This window comes from Protopterus annectens, chromosome 1.part0 (genome assembly GCF_019279795.1).
Source record: "Protopterus annectens isolate FY-2018-M chromosome 1.part0, PAN1.0, whole genome shotgun sequence".
Lineage (NCBI taxonomy): Eukaryota > Metazoa > Chordata > Ceratodontiformes > Protopteridae > Protopterus > Protopterus annectens.
In genome coordinates, this window is record NC_056725.1 from 463,724,638 (window position 1) to 463,738,651 (window position 14,014).

At 39.0% G+C, this 14,014-nt stretch overlaps 1 protein-coding gene across 1 annotated transcript in view; it reads left to right on the plus strand.

Annotated features, from left to right (window-relative positions):
* Positions 1 to 2,426: 2,426 nt before the first annotated feature.
* Positions 2,427 to 14,014, plus strand: part of TREX2 (three prime repair exonuclease 2) — a 58,606-nt gene continuing 47,018 nt past the window's right edge. Inside the window, exon 1 of the mRNA XM_044060466.1 lies at positions 2,427 to 2,524. The gene's annotated coding sequence lies outside the window, so the exon portion shown is untranslated. The remainder of the gene's footprint in view (positions 2,525 to 14,014) is intronic.

Genomic DNA, 14,014 nt, shown 5'->3' on the forward strand with positions numbered 1-14,014 from the left:
ACAAAGGTGGAGCCACAACAGACCCTGGAAACTATCGCCCTATAAGCCTGACTAGCTTGGTCTGCAAGGCTATGGAGCGCATCATCATGGAACTCATTAACAGAGACATTGGGAACCTCCAAACACTGAACCCTACCCAGTTTGGCTTTGTTAAGGGCAGATCATGCCTCCTAAACCTGGTGCACTTCTTTGAGACAGTTACTAAGGCTATAGACGAGGGAAAGGCGGTACACACAGCCTACCTAGACCTCGCTAAGGCATTTGACACCATTCCCCATTCTGGTATTATAAACAAGCTCACCAGCCTGAACATAAACCCCTATGCCACAAGATGGGTTGCCAACTGGCTCACCAACACAACCCACATGGTGAGAGTTGCGGGAGCTAGTACCGACTCTAAACCGGTTACAAGTAGCGTTCCCCAGGACTCAGTCCTAGGACCCCTCCTGTTTGGCATATACTTCTCAGAGGTACAGGCAAGCACAGGAGGACTGTGGCTGACCAAGTTCGCAGACGACTGCAAACTAGGGGCTATAATTGACTCTCCGGCTGATACAGACGTCCTCCAAAAGGGTGTCACTGAGACAGATACCTGGTGTCAAAATCATAGCCTCAAGCTAAATGCCAAAATTTGCATAGTCATCCCCTTTGGAAAAAACAAAGTACCCACAAACTACCACATGGGTGGTAATTCCCTAAATACGGAAGACGTAATAAGGGATCTGGGGACCCAAGTATATAGTAATCTCACCTTTGATAATCACATTGCCAAAGTGGTTAGAAAATCCTTCTATGTGGCCCACCTAATCACAAAAGGGTTCGTATCCAGATTAAAAGAGGTCATTGTGCCCCTCTACTCATCACTCATCAAACCCCTCTTAGAGTACAACGCCCCATTTGGGATGTACCTTACAAGACACCTGCCACAGCTGGAAAGACCGCAGAATTACCTCACCAAGAGGATCAATGGCCTCAAACAGATGCCCTATGCAGCTTGACTGAAGAAACTACAGTTGTACTCGGTTGCATACCGCCTACTCAGAGGTGATCTCTGCCTGACATACAAGGCCATGTCTAACCCAGAATTGATGGACATGCTCCACCTAAAGAAAACCTTATCCCCTCAAGCCACATGCTCTAGGGATCTAAACCTCACCACAACAATAAATAGGATGTGCTGGAGGGATAGATTCCTGTCCCAGAGACTTCCCATGCTATGGAACAAGATCCCAATCTACATTAGGCAGAGCTCCTTGGTAACACTCTTCAAAATAAACCTTGATGAGTGGATGGGAAACAGAAAGTTTACCTCAGGGATCACTCCAGTTGCTCTGCTGGACAGAGGCACAGGGAACTAATCTAAGTCGGCGGCGAAAGCCAACACATTCTGGCTAGGCTTATAAATGCCTTCGGGCAGATAGCCTAGTACCCACCTATGAACCTATGAACCTATAAGAACAGCGTAATCCTATGGGCTAGCCTTGTAAAGGCTTCACGGCCATTAGCCTAGTACACACCTATGAAGTAATGATCATAAGTTTATACAGAATATTATATATATATATATATATATATATATATATATATATATAAAGTATAATAAATATAGTAGTGATTGAAGGTTTCAGGCTGTACCTATTGTCCTTAAAGTAGATCATGGTTGGCTAGTTTTACACTGAAAAGGATGTAAAAATGAGTGCCAGGATATGAAATTGCCTCAGAATACAGTTTTCCCATCCGAATACTGATGGCCTTTATGGACAGTATGATTTACCTTGCCTCTTCCTTGTTTAAGTTTGAAAACTAACCAACCATGAGGACTAATTAAATATATTCACTTTATATTAGGGGTACTATCATTTGCATATAAGCTGTGTGTCATAATAACTTATCAAATACAGTTATAGGGATCATGTAGAACTTATTTTTAATTTATTTTTAAACTGATTGTGTGACCTATTAAAAAGTACCATGTTTCTGATTTTCTATTCTGACTCTTTTCCTTGCACTAAAGAAATATATAATGACATTTATAAGGGATATAGGTTATTATTTAGTGCCATTCCGATGAAATACAGAGAAAGGACCTGATAATGGTTCTACCTTCCCTCACCCTGTCTCACTCCCTTATATTGATTTTCTTTCACACCGAGTTCCAGACATACCTAAAAAAAGTAAATCAGCAATTACTTTAAAAAGTACCTCTGTTCTGTATGTTTATTTCGGTGTATACTATAACATATACAAAATACAACTTTTTCTCCACATTTCAGAGTTCCAGTTTTGAGAGGAATGGGGGTGGGGAAAGAAAGTGTACTGATTTACTTGAAGCAACTCTCTGTGGATGCTGGGAAAAAAACTACATATCCCAGCAAGCAAAGTGCTCTCAAGATTAAAAGATCACATTACATTAACAATGGTGTCTCCTCCCTTTCTGGAACTTGCCCGAGCATGTTGTTCACGTACTTTTGTTACAGATGCTGCTAGAAGCATACAGCAGAAAACAACAAAAACATCTGGAAAGGTAAGCTTTTTCTTTTTCAGTTATGTATAAGGTTACTAGTTCATTATATGAAGTATAGTAAACCATATTTGTTCTATTACATTGAAGAAGTGCAGTGAAAACAAACCTGTTTCACTGCGGCTAAGCCACAGATACTGACACTGACTTAAAGCACTCTAACAGCATATGTTGGTGCTGTATGAATTTCACTTCCTAGTTCCTGTTTTGTGAATTTAATGTTAGTAATTCAAAGTAGCAGAATGTGATGATAGATATGTACATGTCAAACTTATTTTTACAGAGCTATCTCCTCATCATTATCTCTTAAAATGCCTAGAGTGATTCATTCCTTGGTTAATATTTTTTTTAGCCCAGACAGCAGTACAGTTTATAAAAATAAACAAGCAAATAAAAAGAACGCACTGAGTGAAAGGCGCACTTCAGTCTTTATATTGGGAAAACAAGTAATGGGAAGGGTAGTGAAGCTTAACTAAAAAGAGTGGAGGGAACGCATCAGAACAGGGGAAAAGCAATGCTGTTAACTAAATATTTTTGTTCGGTATATTCACAGAGTGCATGCATATAGAAGTGCCCTGGAAAAGACTGTTAATCCCAGTTCATTTAGAGCAGAAAAGTCCTTCAAACCTGAAAAATCTAAAGATTCATAAGGCAGTGGATCCTGGAGCCTAACTGTATTTATTTATCCTTTGTTGACTGGGTTAGTCCCACTAGGTTATTGGTGTCTTTTCAGGCGTGACATGAGGTGGTATTTATATTTATTTATACTACTATGGTAAATTTGGCCAGGGCATTGGGGAACTTCCCCTTCTCTTTTCAGTAGGTACAGTGGGATCTTTTACATCTACATGAGTTACCACCAATGGTAGCTCAGTTTAAAGTCTCATCCAAAGGACGATACCCTCAGGACTGCAGCACACCCTTATACTGCACTGCACTGTCAGCAATCCAGCTACCTCATACGGGAATAGAACCCACAGTCTTCCACACCAAAAGTGAGTGTGCTACATGTTGCACCACTAACACTGTATTATTACAAAAAGCATTCACTGTAGCATTTGGCAGGGTTACTTTTGTACCTACGTGAACATAACCATCACTATGGTGACACAGATGCAAAATGATAGCTTAAAAGGGTAAACCTTGTTTATTTATTTACATTTATTTACCGGGAAAGTCCAACTGAGCCAGAAGCCCATTTTCAGTGGAGGCCTGGGGAGAAAAGCTCCACAGAAATACAAGCAATATACAATAATTAAATAGTACAATAGTACACATACAGTAAGATGCAGAATACATATCTTCTAGTTAGTCAATACAAAGTAGTATTCAATACATTTTTCTAGTAGATACAGGTTCATAAAGAAAAAACACAAGCATTTCAGTGAAGATCACTGTGAGAAAAAAAGTTAGTAGTGTGTCAAATAATAGTTATGACCAAATGACATTTCTTTATATATTTATTTTTGAGTAGTAATAAACACTGAGGAGAGGGAGAAAATGAGTTGAGGGAGTGGACAGTGTGTCAAGAGAGTTATAGATATCTTGTCAGTCAGGTTTGGCACAGGAGCAATGCCAGTTCTTGGATAGATGTTCAGATAGTAGTTGTTTAAAACTGGTAGATTCAGGTGTGTTTAGGAGGGAGTGGGGTAGAGAGTTCCATAATTTGGCTATTTGATTTGAGAAAAGGGCTTCACTGTGAGTGTTGTTAGCTTTGTTTACTGTGAGAAAGTTTCTGTCTGCACATCTTAGACTTTGTATGCATGAGTAGGGAACAAGTTCCTTGAAGGATGGGCAACTGGCAGGATGGAAGATGATATTGTGTGTGAATTTAAGTTGGTAGAGACGAAGAAGGTTAGGTAGCTCGAGCCAGTTTAATTTATGTTGTTGTTTTATTGTTGTTTATGTTGTTTATTTTGTTGTGTGCAGTACCAAATCTCACATGCCCCACACAGTGTGTACACACTCAGTATCCAACCCAGACCTAGAGCAGTAGGCAGTGGTGAGGTAGTACAGCCTTTGGGTTGAGGCAGTCACTTAGTTTCCTGTTTTGTGTGATCTCAAAATTTAAAAGTACTTTTACGTTTTAATAGGTTATGGCTTCCAAGGTAGATTCTCATTATACCAGTTCCCAGTTTATAAGTTGTAGCACTGTTTCCTATAAGGATTTACTGGCTTCAGGAATGGTATGTATTAATATAAGTCTGGGTGGTAGTTCTGCAGTTTGAATTTCCTGGCGTGTCAGAGGTGTAGCAAGGTGTTGTAGCTGGTGCCCTGTATAGTTCCCCAATCTGGCACCCCTCTCAACTTTAAGTTGAGGACAAAAAAAAATGTAGCAAACTTCTTGGCACAAATGTAACAAGCAGCTTGCTACAGCTAAGTACCCCACACAGAGAGGGCTGAAAATCTTCAGTCTTGACCAAAAGTGCAGTAGTATTTCAGAGTGATGGTAGTGCAGTACCAGCCAATCATGCCCTTTGGCAACTTCCACCTGGGGCAGTTGCCCCTACCTCCACCCTAGTAATGCCTCTGCTATTAAGAACTGGATAGTGGTCACTCATTGCAGGTGAAAACTTTATTAGATATGGCTGATTGTCAGGAGATTGTGGATGAATTGATGTTTGTGAAAACTATATCTAGAACTGGATTGTTGCCTGTTATTGGATTTGGAATGGTACCTTTTCTCACATGCTGGGTCAGTTTATTTACTGCTAGAGCCCTGGTTAGTTGTGTTATTTGGCTTTTCCTGTCAAGGTTTAAGTCTGTGAATTTTACAAATTTATGTTGTTTGCTTTTGGATTATATACAGTTTAGAGTATCTTGTGTTATGTTGTGGAGTATTGGGTTGGATGTATACTGTGGCAGTGAACAGTTTTGTATTGCCACCAAGTGCCTCTTCTTTTATTGCCCAGTTAAGACTACTATCACATGTGGCTTTATTACTGGCTGGTAGTTTGGGGTTGAGTTATAATTGTTTTTCAGCTGATATTATAACTTCCCTGACTCTCTTACCTGGTTGATTATTTATGAAGATGTAGTACTACTTAGTAATATAAAGAGGCATCTGGCTAACTATCTTTAGAAAAGATTCAATTAAAGGTATTACTGCTATCCTTCCAGTTGTAAACATTTGCTATAGGCTTATGTTCATCTATGCTAAGTGTGCTGTTGACTCATGAAAGTTTGTGGGGGGACTGGGATTCAAGTTACTGTTTGTGGTGTGTGGACAGAGAATAGACAAGTTTAATTGTATGTCTCTTGTAGTATCAGTAAGACAATGCAAATAAGAATAATTTTGTTGGTTTATTTTAAGGTAAACAACAGGCACTGTTTGATAGTTGCTTTATCCATTTCTTTATGACTGTAATATAGATCAACTAAGCCCTCCATTTATATATATATATATATATATATATATATATATATATATATATATATATATAAAACATAACCAGTCAAGCATGTTCCATAGGTTCATAGATTCATACAAATTTCAAGCCAGTTTAGTCTTAGGACTGTATATACTCCTTGCCAGTAGTCATCCTCAGGCCATACATCCTTTATGAAGGAGGGCTAGGCCAGTCAATCCTGAGGTAAATTCGTGAGGACCCATCCAAACATCCAGGTTTCATTTGATGGATGCTAATGAATCGCACTGTTTAACCTGCAGGAGATGCCTGTTTCAGAGGTGGGATAGGTCCTAAACCATAAACCTGTCTCTCCACCACATTTTATCTGTTAGTGAAGATTTAGGTCCCTGTTTCTGGTGTTAGTGGAAATGTTAGACTTGTGGATAAACAGAAGATCAGACACAACCTGTTCTCCAATGACACGGCAGGCTATATATCGGTCTTCCCTCAAAAGTCTGTAAGATACTGAATAAAGGAATAGTGCTTTAGACTCTTCTGGTAACTCAGGGGTTTTTTTAGGTCTGTTATTGTCTTACTTAGGAACCTCTGTGGCCTTTCTAGTTTGATCTGTCTAGTGAGGTATAGCCTGTAGGGTGCATTGTACTCAGTAAATGGACTCATCAAAGCTGAATATAAGGGTATAATGACCTTCTTAAATCTGAATAATAGTTCTTTGGTCCTTTCCTGACTACTATTATGACTTGATGATCAAAAGGTAAGGAGATATCAACCCAAGTTCTAAGGTCTGTTACTGCAGTTTCATTTTGTGGCGGTGTTTTAGGAATGCAGTATGTTGAGGGAAGGGATTGTCTGTAAAATGCGATGATACTGCATTTTTTAACATTTAATCTTAGGCCACAGGAGACTCCTATCACCGAACCCTGGGAGACTCCACTGGTGACTGTTCCCTTTGTGAGGGTAGCTTCACCTATTTTTATCTCCTGCATCCCAGGTGTGAGCCATTTGGCAATCCAGTGGGTGACATAGTTATTTATTTCCAGTTTGTTTAGATTTTCTTCTATGCCTGAATGAGGGATTGTGTCAAAAGCTCTGGGCAGGCCAAGGTGTGCAGTGTGTACTGATTTGCTGTTATCCTTTTGCATTGGTGGTGCCCTTTTCAAAAGATTCCACCAGGCTGAGTAAGCATGATCTGCCCTTGACGGAAGATGGATGCAGTGGTTGGAGTTTCCCTATGTCCTTTTTATTTTATTTTTGTTTGTTTTCTATTACTTTATTGATTATTTCCACAGTAAGTCTTTCCATGGGTTTGCATATGGGGCTGGACAGACTTTTAGGTCTGTAATTGCCCAAGTCTGCTGTGTTGTGCTTCTGAGATTATGAACATAATTAAAAAAGGCCTTATGATTGTCTTTGGCTTGTGGTGTTTTTTTAGCCCTAAACTTGGCTTTGGTGGATTGTATTAAGCTTCTGATTTGCTTGTTCATCTCAGTGATGACAGATATATCATTCTGGGAAATGTTCTTCTTACTTTAATTCAAAAGTTCTTCCTTTTTATTGCAAAGTTTTTAACATTATGGTTCCATGATGGGGGTTTGTTGCTGGGGTTTGCCCCTGCATTTGCTTCTACAGAGTACAGCTTCACCTATGCAGCGTTTTACATGCTGGTATAGTGTGGTGGTGTATGTTTCCATGTATTCAGTGGAGTTAACTGGGTTTGATGGAGATTTGAAGCTTGCCAATGTGTCACTTAGGAGTAGGTAGTTTGTCTTGGAGGAATTTCTAAAGATACCTTAGATGGAATGGGGCTCTGGTTTTAGTTTTATTTCGAAGGTGACTGTATTTTGATCAGACCTAACAAGTGATGAAGATATACAAGGGATGGTGAAAGATGCTCGTATATTAGTAAGGGCAAGATAAAAGATGTTCCCCCTAGTGGGGGATGCTGTTGCAACATGAGCAAAAATACTTGACTTCAATAATTGGCTTAGTTTTTGGTGTTATTCAAAGGGGGCCCAATATCTGTCAGCCTGGAAGGATATGATCAACAGACCACACTGCTTCACCAGAGATAGCCTGCATCTGTCCCCTCTCTGGTTTCAATTACTGACCAAGGTATTGACCATTCCCATAGTACATTTTTTAGACCGTGCCAGTGTGATATACCTACCTACATAATGAAGCAAGAAAATGTGAAGGTGCCACACTGATCAATCCTAGGAGCCAAAACAAGAAACTCCACTCCCTACAAGCCATTCTCTCCCTGAATGATGTCAACATGTGTCATGACTGACATATGGTTCAAAATGGTGGCGAGCACTCCAGCTATGCAGGGTAATAATGCCTTCCACACATTTAGACCAGCTGCTGTGTAGGAAGGGAAAAAGGTGGAGGTGTCTCAATCTCCATCCAAAAAAAAAAATCGCATCAAGGCTGGTAAAGTAGCATGATGCATTAGCACGTCTTCATGTCCAAATAACCATTAGAACATAACCATATATTAGCTAGCTATAGAACTTCCTCTATTACTCAGGAAAGCAATTAACTGGAATTACTCAGTATCGAACACAATACTATTTTCCTAAGTGATTTAAACTATCTCAGCTATAAATGGGGAAACCCACACCACCACTACTGCAAAAACACACTAGGGTACCCTAATTGTTACAGGGTGTTTGTATTGCTGAAGTCCAACAATTTCTGTGTTTGTGCAGTAGGGGTGACTTCAACTGTAGTAAGAGACAGATAACATATAAAATAGGAGCTAACTCAAGCTTTAACAGTCTAAAGGCAGGGCCTTCCCAGTTTCATCTGCCAGTGCCCAGTAAAATAAGCATAGGAGGTGAGACTGGGATGAGCTTCCAGGGCCAGGTACATAGGAGATGAAAGTGGGAGGAGATTCTATGGCCAGATATACCGTAGGAACAAGCAGCAGAAAAGTTTCCAAGTTTAAAAGCACAACAGGTAATATTGGCTAAGTGGGACACAAAACTGATTTAAATGGTGAGGTAAGTGCAGTGCTTTAAAAGTACTACCCTGGATGCAAACTGGAGTACACATGCTATGTCTGATATTAGCTTGAGGAAAACTTTTTAGCTAACAAGCTTCCAAGAGTCTAAAAGACCAAAGCAGCTAACTGCCTGTGTAATGTAAAATACCAGGAGGCTGGAAATAGCTTAAAGCTCTAGCCATATAATGCTTTTTCCCCAGTACTGTAGACAATTCCCATTTCCACGGAGTTTAATTACCACAAACTCAACTTACAACTTGCACAGCTTGCCAAAACGTGCTTTTAAGTTTGAAAGGTGATTAAAACACAGTAATTTGTTGAAAGTGCTGATTAATCCATTTAAGAAGACAGAAACGAGTCATAGCAAGAGAAATACAGCTGAAGTCGTACACAGTACAAGCAGGCTATTGTAGTGGAAAAAGGAGGTAAAGCTCTGTCAAATGTTTTGCTTTACACTAACAGACTGTCATAATGGCCAGGTGTATTTAGGCTGTTCAAGAGATTACTTTCAATTTCCTCCCAGTTAATCAGAAACATATTCCATCCCAGAGTGTTTCCCTTCAAATCATTCCCATCTAGTTAGAAATGTATTCTAACCCTTAGAGGTTAACATGGATTTTGGAATGAAACTCGGTAGTGGACAAATAATTGTCCCACCTCTGCAAGCACTTGTGTTGCAGTGCAGTGATATTCTTAATGTTATTTCCAAGAAGCAGGCATCCTAGAATCACACATTCAATTAGTTCCTCCTCCTTAAGCAGTTGAGGACAGTTCAGGGAGTGCTGCAGTTTCATTTGGAAGCGCACATTATCGACTGGGCACATTTTAATTCCTTTAGCCATTTCTTCCATATAATAGAATGTTTGCCACTTTATTGGACCGTGACCCCCACACACTCTCATTAATTGGAATTATCAATGTTTTCTTAAACTAGAGATTAAGTACATTACCCTTCCAAGCAGTAGCAACAAGCTTTATGTTTTTTTAATCAGTTTGATTAAAGGGAGGTGGGTTACAAGTAGTACTAACAAGTTGTTAAGAAAAAAAATGAAATTGTGTTTTTTTTATTAAAGTGGGGGCATATTAGAGGCATCGACAAATGAATATGTTTAATATATGCATATGTAACAGTTTATTAGTAAATAAAGCTTCTAAATTCAACCAATTACTAAATCTTTGGAACCACACATGCCATGTTAATTGTAAATTTACAATAATATAAGAAAAAGAAAAATAGTGTGGGGGAAGAATGTTTACGGCTGCAAACAAGGATGTAAATCACATTTTCCCCAAAAATAAGTAACATCTAACCTGACACTGTACTTATTTGCTTACAATAAGCAGTATTGCAGTTGTTTTGTGGGAATTTTGTGCGTGAGATTCATTAACAGTCTCAGTATTGTGCTTACTTAATATTCATGACTTTTGTTTCAACACAAACATCTCCCTAATGTAAAGTTAGCACAACAGAACTTAAATTGTGATCTTGTGTTACACTGCTATTTTTCTGTCAGTACAGTACATTACAGCCACAGCAGGTGAGAATGTTAAATATAGATACATATGGTTAGATATGTATGTATTTAGTGCAGTTACTGTGCAGCATGCATATGATCCAAAAGTAAATAAAGAATAGTCATATTCATGTGTGTATGCAACTTGTGCCAACGGGATCCAAGTGATTATATCCTTTTAAATAATAGATATATGCTTTAAAGATGCAAGTTAGATAGCTCAGGGGAAATGCAGGAAATATTATTTCAACAAAGGGGTGTCAGGTGATTGGAACGTCCTTTCTAAAAAGATGGTAAGGTTCAAAAAAGTTGGCTAGCCACATGGCCATCACTGAGAAGACCAGAAATGCAGGGGTATAAGGTTAAGATTAAATAAGTGGGACTTGCAGCAAACACACAAAGAAGTATTTTACGGTAGTAGTAGTGAATGACTGTAACTGCATACCTGAACAAGTCCTACAGTCCAGAAACTTTTACTGAAAATTCATGAGCCAAATATTTAAGGTAATTAATTTCAGGGGTAGAACTAAAAAGGAAATAAGTTGTTGACTAAGCAAACCTATTTAATTTATTTAGCTATGTATTGTCCAGTTTGACAGAGCATGTTTAAATGCAAATAATGGGGCTGCCACCCCTGACAATAATAAATGCCTGTTATTTTATGGTATGTCTAGGGAAACAAGTTGTCAGATCCTGCTTCAGTGCAGGACACCAATGAAGTTAATAAAGTACTGATTTTTCTAGTGGATAGTTTAAGCCCCATGTACTTACATTACTTTTTCTTTTAAAGGGACAACACCAAGCTAATAACCGGGAAACAAGTTCTGTGATTATGCCTCTATCCAGAACAGCAGCAAAATTAATAAATGACAGATTTCTTTAGTAAGAGTTTAAGGGTAGTGCCACCCCTTTATATTTCTGTCTGTTTAAAAGGGCAAACTATTCCACTACTTCATGTAGTGAACAGAGTATATTTATTAAAATAATAACCAATAAGTGCTCTTATTCCACACAATGGCAGGAACATCATTAAACTAGTAATAAAAATCAATTAGTTCACTTAAATAGCAATGAATGAAACATCACCTTGACTAAAACAACAATCAATAAATATATACATACATATATGTATATTATGTTATAGTATATATACTGCTATAGTGGTGCGTACTCTAAGCAGGGTTGTTGTTTTTTTTTTCATTTGCACCCCCCCCAAATCAATACTTAACAAATTTGCAAACTATTCTAAACTGAAAACCCCAGTAATCTGATTAGTCCACATCCAGGCTAGTGCTCCCCACCAAATCTCGGCAGTTGTGAACAGCACAAGTGGACTGCCATAGTCTCAGCTCTAACTTCTGATCCCTGCTGGCTGACTCTAACCTGCAGGACATCTACCTGCACACTCTGCTTTGTGAAAGAAAGAGTTGACAAAACAGCAGTAAAATAATAAAGTTAAATAGATAATTCAAACTAAGCATTTAAATTACAAACAGGCATCAAAATATGACTGTTCAAGGTTGTTGACTGATTGTTTTTTCTGGCCATGTTTTTTCTTCATACCTGGCTAATCTTGCTCCATTCACTCTCCGCTCCCCTTCCCTACTCCCATTCCCACACACCCCCACTTCACCTAAACTTATGCTCCCCTTAATCTCACCCACACCACATCGGCCAATCACAGCAACCAATAAGACACCAGACATCATTATTATCCTTGAAGTAAGACACCCACCCCATCCACTCACTTACCATTTATTTCAATCAAATTAACTACCCCCACCTGGTGCTTCTCATACATTCTACAACAAATGTTATACTACTAAGAAAGCCCAATAACCAACAATTACAATACCTATTCCATAGCTACCTCTAAAATGACAAAGTATCCCCACAACATCCCTCTAATTAGGAAGACGCTCTTTCCTCCAACCCCAGACATTATAACTACCTTACAGTTATTGATATTATACTCCTTTATTTCATATTATACAGCTCTACATCCCTGTAATCCCCCTCCTTGGCAAACGTCTCCAATACCGCAGTTACAAAACCAAATCATGTTCTCAATAGCTCCAAAACTCTTCCATATTAATCTCATTGATTACCACTCAAATTCATTCCACTAATTCCCACATCCCTGTCCAATCTAAAACACACCAAACTACAAAACAAACTTACCTTACACCTGATTAGGGAACTAAACCGATCAGGGGACATGCACCCTAATCCTGGTCCCTCCACCCAGCGTAATATAGATGTTAGCAACCTCACATACAACCCCTCAGTATTGCACAGCAAGAATTCCACCCTCCTCCTCCTCAATATAAATGTTAGAAGTATAGTAAACAAGATCCATGACCCGCACGCATTACATTCCCTCTATTCACCTAATATTGTTACATTAACAGAAACATGGCTAAAACCACATAGTAATAGCAATGAAATCTTAGCCACCAGCTATAATATTCTGCATAAAGACAGGGCAACCAAAAGGGGAGGGGGAATAGCAATCTTATTCAAATACCACCTAACACTTGACTGCTTAGACGTACCTTTCCTTGACTTTAGTAACGCAGAACTAATCTTCGCCAAACTAAAATAATCCCCCAAAAAACATATTACCATCATAGCTGGCTATATTCCACTGGGGAAATATTCCCACACTTGAACACCTACTATATTGGATCTCAAACTCCCACCCTCAGAAAACAATCCTGATGGGGGATTTCAACATTGTCTGGGGGATTTCAACATTGTCTGACTAACCTGCTCATCACTGAACCCAACATTCCATGGTAACCTCCATGGATTCACCCAGCTCATCACATCTTCTACTAGAACTGCCAAAGCTTCCAAACGACAGTCTATCCTTGATAGGGTGAGGTTGTTAACTAAAATCCAATCATCACAATCAGGCTGTCTACCTGATGGCATAAGTGACCATCAGCCTACCTTCCTATTACAAACCCGCACACACCAACCCAACCAAACTACCTATCACTTAATCGGAAAGAAGAAAACACTTAACCCAAACACTTTAATCTCCACTCTAGAAAGCATCAACTGGGAACCACTTAAACTACTACTCCTAGAAGATTCTGTCTATTCCTTCAACATCACCTTCCTTGATATATTAAACCATCATGCACCCCCCAGAAAGATTAGAGTAAAAAACAACTATGCCCCCAGGCTAAGTAAAGGGTGCAGATCCCTACTCAAGACTAGGGCAAAGCCTGATATTACTTTCACAAAAACAAAACCCAGAGCCCAAAACAAACATACATAGAACTCCAAAATAAAGCTAAAAAATAAGTAAAATTTGATAAAGTTAACTTCTACAACAATACCCAGAAAAATACTCCAGTCACCCTCAAAAGTTCATGGCTGCAATTAATAATAAACTTCAACCAGGTAAATGAGAATCTCCCACCCCAAAGTCAACCAGTACCTCTAACAATTTATCAATCCAATTCAATAGATACTTTACTGAAACTATCCTAGCACTGTCTGCCCCTCAAACTGTCCCCATTAACTCAGCTCCATTCCCAGTACAACACAACACAGACTCCCAGAATTGCCCCAACCAATTTACTCTATA